General features: G+C 35.6%; 1 long non-coding RNA gene across 1 annotated transcript; it reads left to right on the top strand.

The window, feature by feature from the left end:
• Window positions 1–2018: 2018 nt before the first annotated feature.
• Window positions 2019–3172, top strand: LOC120173485. The gene is made up of 3 exons (XR_005521066.1): window positions 2019–2430; window positions 2617–2675; window positions 2808–3172. It is a non-coding gene; the product is annotated as an uncharacterized LOC120173485 (long non-coding RNA).
• Window positions 3173–12542: the final 9370 nt, after the last annotated feature.

The raw sequence follows: 12542 nt of genomic DNA, 5'->3' as shown, positions 1-12542 counted from the left end.
GACAATGTGAGAGAAATTCTTGGTGGCAGTCCCTATCATGTGATTGATATAGGGAGATTTTAATGTATTGATGAACATAGTAAAGAACTCCTTTTTGATCATTGGTGGATGCACTTGAGAGGCAACGTCCCTCTATTATTACAAATATTATCGGAAGCTCTTGTTGCTCTTCATCTCCATGCTTTGCAACGTTATTCGATCAGGGGCTAGATCAGTCATGTTCTTGTATTGACCCAAAAAGGCTTGAGCTTTATCTTTCCAAGAATAGATTTGAGTACGCTTTAGCTGGTTATACCATTTGGAAGCCAGTTTAGATAAACTATCTTGAAAACAGTGGATCATCAACTTCTCATTCTCCACATAGCCATCCATTCAACAATAGTACATGGTGATGTGGGATGAATGACATGTGGTCCCATTGTACTTCTCAAAATCTAGAATCTTGAACTTAGGTGGGAGAACCAGATCAAGAACTAAACTTAGCTCTTTAGCATAAAACCCATAGGGTAATTCGACCATCTCCTTAGATTTTATCACATCTTCTAAATATGTCACTCTTTGGGTAATCTTTTCCTTTTCAGCTAATTCATTTAGGTCAGGGACCTCAATAACAGTATAACATTCACCTGGCTTCAGCCCAAAAGCAGTAGGACAATCAGCGGGGAATGAAGCTCTAGCCTGATATTGTGGGTTCACGATGTCGAAACTATTTTTAAAGTGTGGGCGAGATTTAGAAAACCGCATCATTTTTAATTATTCTTTTTTCAATTGAATTTTTAATTAAAAACAGTGCGATTTTAGAAAAACCTCTCGTTTCGAAAAAATTGGAAATTCCTTTACGAAAAAAATATAAGGTTCGAGGAGTCGCCACCAATCTTTGATTAAGGTGTGATTGGGCACCCAAAAACGTTATCATTTTAAATAAAAATTAATTTTAATTAAAAACGACAAATTTACGGTCTATGTTACCAAAATCCAAGTTCGGGAGTCGGTTACGTGTGGGGAAGGATTAGCACCCCCACAACGCCCTAAATCGGTACCTAGTCGATTAATTAATGTCTTTGCAACGAATTTAACAAGCTCGGAGTTAGTTTGATTTATGATCCCTTAAAACAACAAAAATGCTAATTTTGTAACATTCAAAAAAAAAACGAAATAAGTTAAATTAAAATTACCAAGCCATTAGAAAGATAAAGAATGTTCGATTATTTAAATATATTGAGATCAGATCTTTAGGTCAGTTCTAACGACCTTTTCTCAACAAATTTAAATAGTCGAACATTTCTTTTTCTTTCACTCCCAAATTTTAAAGTGAATAATCAATTCTTTGGTGTTAATGACGGGATACACTTGTAATTTAAAACCGTTAAGAACAACTTTCCTGTATGTTAAGAAAAGCTATTTTGACAGTTTTAAATTAAAAGGGTATTACCCTTAATCTGATTATGTAATCAGGTTAAATCATGCAAACGAGGATATCATGCTTTAAAACATTACACCTAAACAAGTACATACTAACAACATGCTCGAAATAATATGTACATACATACACTCGAAATAAATCTAAATTAAACCTACAATTAAGCTTAAAATATTGAACAAGGGGCTAAAATATAAAGAAACCAAACAACAGGCTTTTTAGCATAAAAAAAAACTTCATTTCCAGGGCTTGCAAGCATAATACAACCAAAATACTTCATAGGACTAAAATGGAAGTTTATCAAATTACACATTCAATGTCTAAACAACATGAAAATAGCCCTAACATGGCTCTGGACTAAAATGAAACACGCTGAAAATTAAGAGACACAATTAGAAATCCAATAAAACTCGAATCGGGGCCCAAACGAAACAGGTCAATGAAAGAAGGACCTATGATGATATTAACCCATTATCCCAGAACCCGGTTTCTCCCCTCGCATCTAAACGCTGCCGTTTCACCCTGCTGAAGAACGACGTCGTATCAATTATTTCATATATGATAGATAGGGTAAAAAATTAACCAAGCTAGACACCATTTTCTTTCTACCCTAGCCACACACCCCGCCGTTCTCTCTGGTTTTCTCTCAAAACAACCCTTATCGCTCTACGTCCCTCTTAACCCTAAACAAGACAAAGGTCGCCGCCCTCTACGCCACTTAATGCTCCGACGGGGAACCACACCGGCGTGAAACCTACTCCGACCCTAGCACGAGACTCATCCCTCAAGACCCACTCTGTTTCGATCTCTACCCCTGCTCAAAATCAACAACCATCTAAGCCTGCCGTAAATCCAACTATAATCCCCAAAAACCTAAGATTAATCTCTTTCAACAACAAACCCTAACTCACACGGCACTAGCAGTCTCAAGGCGTGAAGTTCTTACCCTTAATGACCAAACGAGGCTCGGGTTCCGGCGATAGTGACGTTCTGCTCTTCTAATATGGAAGGTGAGGCTTTTTTGTTGCTTCGTTCTTTGTTTACTGATTTGCTAATGGGGTTTTTTTCGTTATGGATTTCTTTTGTTTCGTGGTCCTTGTGATGGTTGGTTCTCTGCTTGGTGATAACTGGTTCCCTCGATGATGTGTCTTTTTCTTCTTTTGTGTTCGTCCCGTGTTATATTCCCTCCTTGCCAGTTATGGGCTCGAGCCAAGTGAACGGCGGTAGTGCTTCCGTGAATAGCCGACAAACGCAGGTGGGTACTTGGTGAACGGCGCACTGCCTCGGGTCTTCTGCCCGTGAATCTGTTGATGATGAAATTTTTTTTATTCTCCCATAATAATGCTGCTCCCACTTCATGTGTTGAATATACTAATGTATTTTGCAGGAACATGGGGTCTTCACGAGGGGCATGGACAGCATGGGTGGATATGAGTCATTGGGACTGATTTTATTCAACTAGTTTTGTATCCCACGTGCTGTCTTTCTCTCTAATAATTTTAATGTGCTGTTTATGCTTTGTGAGTGTGCCCCAACACAAACTTTCCCCCACATGTGCTTGTTGCCGTGTATGAGCTGGAACTGTCTCAAATGTGCTCCCACACGTTGCCCACTTGTGCTATATTTTAATTCCCTTGCTGCCATATTTTGTGAGTGGGATTTGTCTTCTAGTACTCCACTAAACAGTTCAGCATGAGGCAGATTCTTGTGTACCTATATGTGCAAAGAATAAACAAGTATTTCAATGATATTAAACCCTTATAATCTGTTTACTTGCTGCGTGAATGTCCTTGTGCTTTGTGAACCATGATGCATGTTTATTAACATTAAACTACAACAACACGTGAAAGTGCTGGATGCAAAGTTGAATGCAAAGTTGAATGCAAAGACTTACACAAATGATATGCTAATACGTGAAAAACATGACAAGTCTTTTTATTTTACATGAACAAACACGTATGCATGAATGTTAAGATGACAAACATTAATGAGCTAACAAATAATTATATCTGAATGCAAATGAAGCACACGAATGCTATGTATGCTGCCATGAATATGAATGCACGTGAGTCAACAAAATAAATAATAACATGCTGTCATGATAAATGCTAATGCAAGTATATCTAGTTATAATAACAAGATGCACGTGCTAAACAAGATGTTGTTCCAACGTGTCTATTGTGCAAGTTAATGGAAAACAAAGATATGTTGAAAATTCGTAAATCCCGTATTAATTTTTCAGCTTGCACAGTCTTCATTTATCTGAGCATATCTCGAGCTACTGATATCGGATTGATACGGTTCAAAGTGCGTTGGAAAGTTAAGAGATAGAGGATTAAATGTTAAGAAGACTTCATCATCCAAATATGCTCGTAACATGTTCAAAATTGGCGATCAACATGGATGGCATGAACTGTTTGTAATTTGGGGCCTGATTTGTGCTTGGCGTACCTTGGCCTGTAAAATGATAACATAAATAATGTTAACATTATTATTAATAATAAAATAATATAATAATAATAATAAAAATAATATCCCGGACAAAACGGGTGTCTACACACGACAGTGAAGCAGACTGGTGATCAGATTCCTTGATGCGCAAAGGTGTGCTCAGGAATGTGAACATGTGTGAAACCAGGAGAATGTGTGGGGTCTTCCACAATAGTCTTTCCAGAGGTCGAATGTCTCCTAAATATTTCTTTCACCTTATTTAGCAGATCGAGCTGAGAGTTTATGATACCAGCTTCAATTTGTGCCAACTTGCTCCTCATTTCTTCTTGCATGTCTTTCTGTTCTCTCTTAATTCTGGGTAGCTTATCCTCTATTTCCTTAGGCATATTTCTTTTTTCGTGCAGATGCTAAGCATTATTACTAGCAGTATGAACCAGGATCACTGCGATCGAAAACCTTACCTCATTATTTTTGTTTTAATGAATGAATGTTTTAATACATGATTTGGAAATGTATTAAAGAATACAAGTGTCATGCAAAATGAATGTATACAAAAGACATTGATCCCAAAATATAATTGTTCCTTGAACAATTCTTGAAAAAATGACAATGCTTTGTACCCTAGGGAAGTGAAGATCTGGTCCATTTGTAAGTTGTGCAACTCCTGCGAGCATTTGGGTATTGCATCGTTCTTCGTCAGATTTAGGGATATTGAAAATCTTCAAAGCTTGTACTTAGTCCCTTACTTTCTGAAGTCTTTTGAGCTGCTTCATGACGTTCAATCGTTGGTTTCGACGTCGTATCTTCTTGAGTCCGACTTCTTACCTTAGCTGCCCGACGTCTGGCTTGTCTCCTTAGTAGGTAGACTCTCTCTTGATTGTACTCGATATACGTAGAGCATATTCAAAATTCTACCTAACCCAACGAAATGCATTGTTTTTCAAGAACCTTCTAAAAGATCAATTATTTAAGAGATCAATACCTCTGAATGATATGTCATGTCCATGTAAAAATGCAACAAAACACAAGATCGGAGAAAATGAATCAATGTTAGTAGAAACAAGACAAAAAGAGTCAAATTAGTTAAAATAATTAGTCAAAGGAACGTAATCTTAGAAAAAATAATACGACTCAAAGTTGAGATTGAAAAATAAATCGTACAAAGGAAATTAAGAGTCCTAACCGCATGCATTCTAGTTCTCCTAGGTTATCCACATGGCTTTAGCAGGGTAAGTTTACTAAATTCTCTAGATGAGGTTTGGCTCTAAGAAGGTTTCCAAGCCATCTTTACAACCTGCTAAGGTTGACTCTGATTTTAGCCAATTACAGACTTGCGAATCAGATTCTTCTTAGAGGATCACACCGCTAAAAGTGTATCTCGGAATTGATATTTGGATAGGCAAATTAGGGTGCTTTCTAGAGGTAATTTGTCAAACCCACACGAGGAAGCCGGTGTGACATTTCCCCCACTTAGGTAAACTGAGATTGAGCTCGAGTTTTGAACTATGATATACAACAATCCTAAATAAATTCACAGAAGTGTAAACATTAACTAGAGAGAAAATCTTTTTCCTTTGAAATAACATAATGAACTATAAATTAAATAAGATCGAACTCATAACTTTAAAAATCCTAAATATAGGGTAACTAACTCGTGTCTCGACTCACAAATTATTTTAAAAACAAAACGTCCCCAGTGGAGTCGCCAAGCTGTTGACACCGTTTTTTGCATGGGCAGGGAAAAGACCTATATCGACATGGGGGTTTTTTTCCTTGAAAAGAATTTTGAAATGTGAGGAGTCGCCACCAATCATTTAAGGTACGATTGGGACACCATAAAAATCGGGTGATTTTAATAAAACATTTTATTTTTTTATCAAAATACCATGTTTTTGGGTCTACAAAAAATCAAGAAATCGGGTTCGGGAGTCAGTTGCGTGTGGGGAAGGATTAGCACCCCCACAAGTGCCCAAAAATTGGTACCTTTTTTTTTAATTTGAAAATCATTACGGATGCAAAAAGTTTAAAAGGGTATTAGTATATTAAGGCCGATAGCATTCTCGCCCCTAGCATGAATACAGGATATCAACTATTATGCCCAATAACTGGACATTACCTTAATTTAGAAAATCATGATACAATTTTTGAAAAGGTTGTCGACCTATTTCGGGAATCACTAGTAGTCACCCACTGAGCATAATTGCGGGAGATATATTAATTCCCTAATAAGTGAACATTGCCTTAGGTTTAAAAATAAAATGCAATCAAAATTTTTTTATTTATCCTAATTAAGCTAAGGGTGAATTAAGGCCTTTTCTAGCTTAAAGTGTCAAAGTATGAAAATTAAGGAACCTAGAAGCTCAAGCCTAAAAATGTAGGTTATAATATTATGCCTATTTGATTTTTAAATCAGTTATTGAATCAAATAACCGAGATGGTCCCTTGAGCATTTAGGTGAGGGACAACTTGAATTATACCCTAAATTAAAAAGATTAGATTGAAATCTAACTAAAATAGAGGCTCTAATTTTAATCTAAATTAATTTTAAATTTTAAATAATTAAATTGGAACCTCGAACAAGAGCGATGACCAAATTAAGAATTCTCCTAATTTAGGGACTAAACATAAAATAAAACTGATCTAGATGGGGACTAAAATATAACAAAATAAAAAAAAACAGTAGCTAAATCAAAAGTAAACAGTGACTAAAATGCATAAAATAAAATAACTGTAGCTAAATCAGAAATAAACAGTGACTAAATTAAAATAAAGTAAAACAGAATGATAAAAGTGCAATAAATCAGACAAGGGAGGTTCAATGACCAAAATGCGAAAACACGGTAAATATAGGGGGACTAAAATGTGAATAACCCAAAAAAATAAAGACACTTAAGGAAAAGGGAAAATAACAATTTTGGTCCGTACAAGTGACCAAACTGCAAAAATATGCTAAAAGTGGGGGCTAAACAGTAAAAATCCCAAAAAATACAAAGCACAAATAGAAATGGAAAATTTATGAAAACGATCCCTTCAAGTGGTTATTTTGTAAAAACACGGGTGAGTTAGGGGGACCTAAGTGCAACTTCCCCTAACTCGTTTTATAAATACAACCTTAGACTTTTTTTTTTTAATTTGAAACTCAAATTTTAAAAAAAATTGAGAGAGTTCTCTCATTTCTCTCCAGCCGGCCCCATGCCGGCCACCTTATTGGCCACCTTGCCTCATTATGGCCGCCTCACACGGCGATTGGAAAACCCAAAATGACCCCAAAGGCTAAAAAAAATTTAGATCCGTTAGCCTAGGTTCCTTTTAGGGGTAAAAACACCGAAAAAGCCCTTAAACCACTTGAAAATGCCACTAGACCGCTCGACTTCCCCAAATCGGTGACACAACGATGGCTTATTTTTTGACTCAAGGTATCCCGATCTACCATTTTCTTTTTTTATTTCATTTTTTACTGCAAAAATGGCTGGTTGATTTTATTTTGACAAGTTTTTTTGTATTACTGGTTATACGAAACTAAAAAAAGGGGACATTTTTGTTGTTGCTAGAAATTGAAGGAAAGCCTTTTTTTGTGTGTTATTGTATTTTTTTCTCGAAGATAAAAAGAATGTTCTTTATTATTTCAATTGAAAATCGAAAAAGATTTCTCAACTGATATTCGAGACTAGAAAGAATCAAAACAAGCAGGAAATCAAAATTAATACTACTCGAAATAGTAAGGAAAAATAATAACCTTTAAAATCTATTTTTTCTTCTAGATGTATTTATTAAAAAACTGAGAGATTACATCATTTTTGTTTGGGGTTTTTATACTTATTTACAAGGGAAAAAGAAATGATAACTTTTGTCTTGTTTTCTTTGTCTGATGCAGGAGTTGAGTGCTGGTGGAGGTGGTGCCGTGCACGGGGTGTTTTACTGGCATTGAGGCAGAGAAATGGTGGACACTGGTTGGGGGGAATTGGGCGGCTACCCTAGGGATAGGGTTAGACCTGGTTCGGATCTAATTTGGGTCTCTGGGTCAGATATTTTAGGTTCTGGGTCTTGTTTTGTGTTTGGGTCGGGTTTTAGGTTTAGTTGGTGTTGGGACCGTAGGCGCACCCCACGGCGTAACGGAAACAAAACTCGACGGTCTCACCAGCGATCCAAGTGTGAAAAACCGAAATCAGAAGGAAGGGATGCGAATACTTACAGTGGGTTCCTTGAAAAATAGCAAGAACAACAGCGATTAATGGTGGTGTCGATCGATTCGAATCGTAAGCCTCCACGAAATCACATCTCGGCCTCTACTTTGTTCACCAGATTGAGAGCAATATTTGTTTTCCCCAAAACTGTTTTGAGATAAAACGACTGAAGATTATGTGTTTGTTAAAAAAGTTTCTATACCTAACACATCCCTTTTATATCCATTACCCTAACATCCTAGGGTTTTCAGAGTTATTTCAAATTAACAATAAAATATTATTTAATTAATTTAATTAAATATACATTAAAGACATATAATCTAAATTATAATCTTTAATGTTTATTTAAAAACTTATTTATTATTCCAAATTATATATATACACCAATTAAAAGAGTTGTAATCTAAATTACATTCTTTTAATGCTTACTTACTATATTCAGGATAATTAAAATCATATATATATCAAGTATACATATCTTAACTCTAGATATATTTTAGTAACATACAACAAATTGTACATTTGTGCTCATTTCAATCCTAGGGTGTGACCCTGTAGGTTCTTGTAACGTTAGTAGTAATTATTAGAACAATTCTAAAATTACATACAACGAGTGACATCTAGTAATATATCATTGTCACCTAAGTTACAAGAAATTATGATTCGACATATCATCTTCGTGATTAACTCTTTTATGTATTACTTCCTTTTGTCCTTTATATATAGAATAGGCACAAGTCTTAGAATAGTCACACTTGTATATCCCATCTATTGTTTCTTGATATCTAGAGTAGACTATAATTAACGAATAATTTATGATATCACATATCAACTTATTCGAGCATGGCCATGCATTTCTAGTCTCACTCAATCAAGTGGCCTGTGATATATTTCCCATTACGTAGGAAGGACAAATCCTATCTTAACCATACACACCCCACTACATATATCGAGATATATTCAATAACAATCTTTATAGTGCAACCAGTTACAGAGCATGTTTAACTGTATCAAATCATACAACAATATATGTTGCGATGACATTGATATCATGTCTGAGGATCATACATATAGTCATCACCATGAGCAATGTTATGACTGTTACATAATAATCCAAGACATATGCTCATGATGGGTCAATCCAATACATTGTTCTCTAACAATATAATCATGTATCAATTCATACATCTCTATGACAATGACAACTCCTTGTTATCAATCAATAACACATTAGTCTTAAGTGTATTATTATTGTCCATGCCCATAATAATACTTGACTATGGATCTTTTAATAATGTTATTATATGAACTTTATTATCTTTCAGTTTATGTTAAACACATACATATAACTTAAAATAATAGTGAAATGCCTTTATTCAATAAAATCGGTAAATAAATGTATTATTACAATCATCATATGATTGGTCTTTAGGCATACTATAACAATCTCCCACTAGCACTAAGATCAATCACTCATATCTAATACCGAGTGACTCAGTGTGACGATCATGCCTCTGCTGTGTAAGAGGCTTCGTCAAGGGATCATCAATGTTGTCATCCGTTTGTACTCTGCATATTTCAACATGTCTTCGATCTATGATCTTTCGAATGAGATGAAAGCGCCTAAGAATATGTTTGGATCCTTGATGAGATCTGGGTTCCTTTGCTTGTGCAATGGCTCTATTATTGTCACAATGGAGTTCTACAATATCTAATTATATTGGGAACAACCCCTAATTCCAATATGAACTTCTTGATCCAAACAATCTATTTCGCTGCTTCACTGGCTGCAATGTATTCAACTACTGTGTCTTGCTTCAAAATTTTCCAGCTCACAGCACCTCCATTAAGACAAAACAAAAAATCCAATTACAATTGTGAGTCATCCTCGTCAGTTTGGAAGCTGGCATCAGTATAACCTTTTATACTAAGTTCTTCCTCCCCTCCATAGATAAGAAATTTATCCTTAGTTCTTCTTAAGTACTTAAGGATATTTTTAACCGCAACCCAATGATTTTCACCAGGGTTCGCTTGATACCGACTAGTCATGCTTAAAGCATACGATACATCTGGTCGAGTACATATCATGGCATACATGATAGAACCAATAGCCGAAGCATATGGAATCTTATTCATCCGTTCTCTTTCTTGTGGAGTTGAAGGACACATTTCCTTCGAAAGAGAAATGCCATATCTTATAGGCAAAAATCCTTTCTTGGATTCTTTCATACTGAACCTTTTCAACACTTTGTCTATATGTGTACTTTGAATCAGACCTAGAAGTCGTCTTGATCTATCTCTATAGATCTTAACTCCTAAGATATACGCTGCCTCACCCAAATATTTCATAGAAAAACAACTACCTTACCAAGTCTTAACTGACTATAAACTAGGTATATCATTTCCTATGATGAGTATGTCATCTACATACAAGATTAGGAAAGAAACAATGATCCTACTAGCCTTCTTTATAAATACAAGGCTCATCTTCATTTCTGATAAAACCAAACTCTTTGATTGCATCATTGAAACGAAGATTCCATCTTCGAGAAGCTTACTTTAGTCCATCAATAGACCTTTGTAGCTTACAAACCTTTCCAGTATTTCTTGGAATGACAAAATCTTCTAGTTGTGTCATATACACATCATCTTCAAGTTTTCCATTAAGGAAAGTGGTTTTGACGTCCACTTTCCAGATTTCATAATCATGGAATGCATGTATTGCTAGAAAGATCCGGATGGACTTAAACATAGCTATAGGGGAGAATGTTTCATCATAGTCTACACCATGAACTTGTCGAAAACCTTTAACGACTAATCGCCCCTTGTATGTTTATACATTACCATCCATGTCGGTTTTCTTCTTGAAAACCAATTTACACCCTATAGGTTTGACCCCTTCAGGTGGTTCAACCAAAGTCCGTACTTGGTTTACTGACATGGAATGCATCTCATATCTCATGGCTTCAAGCCATTTCTCAGAGTCTGGGCTAGACAATGCCTCTTGATAAGTCCTGGGATCATCTTGATTCATAAGAAGAACATCTCCATGTATCGTAACGAGAAATCCAAATCTCTCAGGTGCACGGCGTTCTCTTGTGGATCTGCGCGGTGGTTGTGTTTCTAAATCTGTTGAATGCTCCTCAACAACTTGTAAAACATGCTCAACTTCAGGTTCATTGATCTGTTGTTCTTGAACTTCTCCAAGTTTAATATTTCTACCCTTCTCTTTCTTTGAGAGAAATTCTCTTTCGAGAAAAACTCTTGTTCGAGCAACAAACACGTTTTTATCGCTAGGGTTGAAGAAATAGTTTCCCTTAGTTTCTTTAGGATATCCAAAAAATATACACTTATGAGATTTAGGTTCGAGCTTTGTAGACATCTGATGTTTCACATAAGCTTCATAACCCTAAATCTTTATAAAAGACATATTAGGATGTTTCCTAGTCCATATATCGTATGGTGTCTTTTGAACCGATTTAGATGGAACACGATTTAGTGTGAAAACAATTGTTTCAAGTGTATGTCCCCAAAAAGAAATCGAAAGATCACTATGACTCATCATCGATCGAACCATGTCTAACAGTGTTCAATTCATTCTTTTAGAAACTCCATTCCACCGTGGTATACCAGGTGGTGTAAGCTGTGAGACAATCCCACATTCTTTCAGGAGTTCATCAAACTCTATACTTAAGTTTTCTCCACCTTGATATGATTGAAGTGCCTTTATACTCTTGCCTAGTTGATTTTGTACATCATTTTTAAATTCCTTAAACTTTTCAAGGGCTTTAGATTTATGGCGCATAAGATAAATATACCCATACCGACTGAAGTCATCGGTGAAAGTAATGAAGTAATGGAATCCACCTCTGGCTTGTGTATTCATTGGTCCACATACATCACTATGTATTAACCCCAATAAATCACTTGCTCGCTCACCTTTACTATTAAAATAAGATTTAGTCATTTTTCCCAACAAGCAAGATTCACATACATCATATTGTTCGAAAACAAATGAATCTAAGAATCCATCTTTATGGAGTTTTGATATGCGTTTCTCACTTATATGGCCTAAACGACAATGCCAAAGATAAGTTTGATTCGAGTCATTTATTTTTGATCTCTTAGTATTTATGTTATAAATGGTGTTTCTTGGTCCAAAATACAGAGACCATTAACCAATTGTGCCGAACCATAAAAAACACTATCGATATAAAAAGAACAACAATTATTCTTAATAATAATCTCAAAACCAATCTTGTCCAAACAAGAAATAGAAATAATGTTCTTAGTCAACCCTAGGCACAAAATAATAATCCTCTAAATTTAAATCAAGTCCACTAGGCAAAGATAAAACATATGTCCCTATAGCTAATGCAACAACTTTTGCTCCATTTCCCACTCGTAGGTCTACGTTACCTTTAGCTAGATTCCTACTCTTTTGCAGTCTCTGTACAAAAGTACAGATATGAGAACCACAACCAATA

The sequence above is a fragment of the Hibiscus syriacus genome, unplaced genomic scaffold, assembly GCF_006381635.1.
Source record: "Hibiscus syriacus cultivar Baekdansim isolate YM2019G1 unplaced genomic scaffold, ASM638163v2 tig00111954_pilon, whole genome shotgun sequence".
NCBI classification, from domain to species: Eukaryota; Viridiplantae; Streptophyta; class Magnoliopsida; order Malvales; family Malvaceae; genus Hibiscus; species Hibiscus syriacus.
The sequence above is the reverse complement of the archived record's forward strand: the minus strand, read 5'-3'. Positions and strand labels throughout refer to the sequence as shown.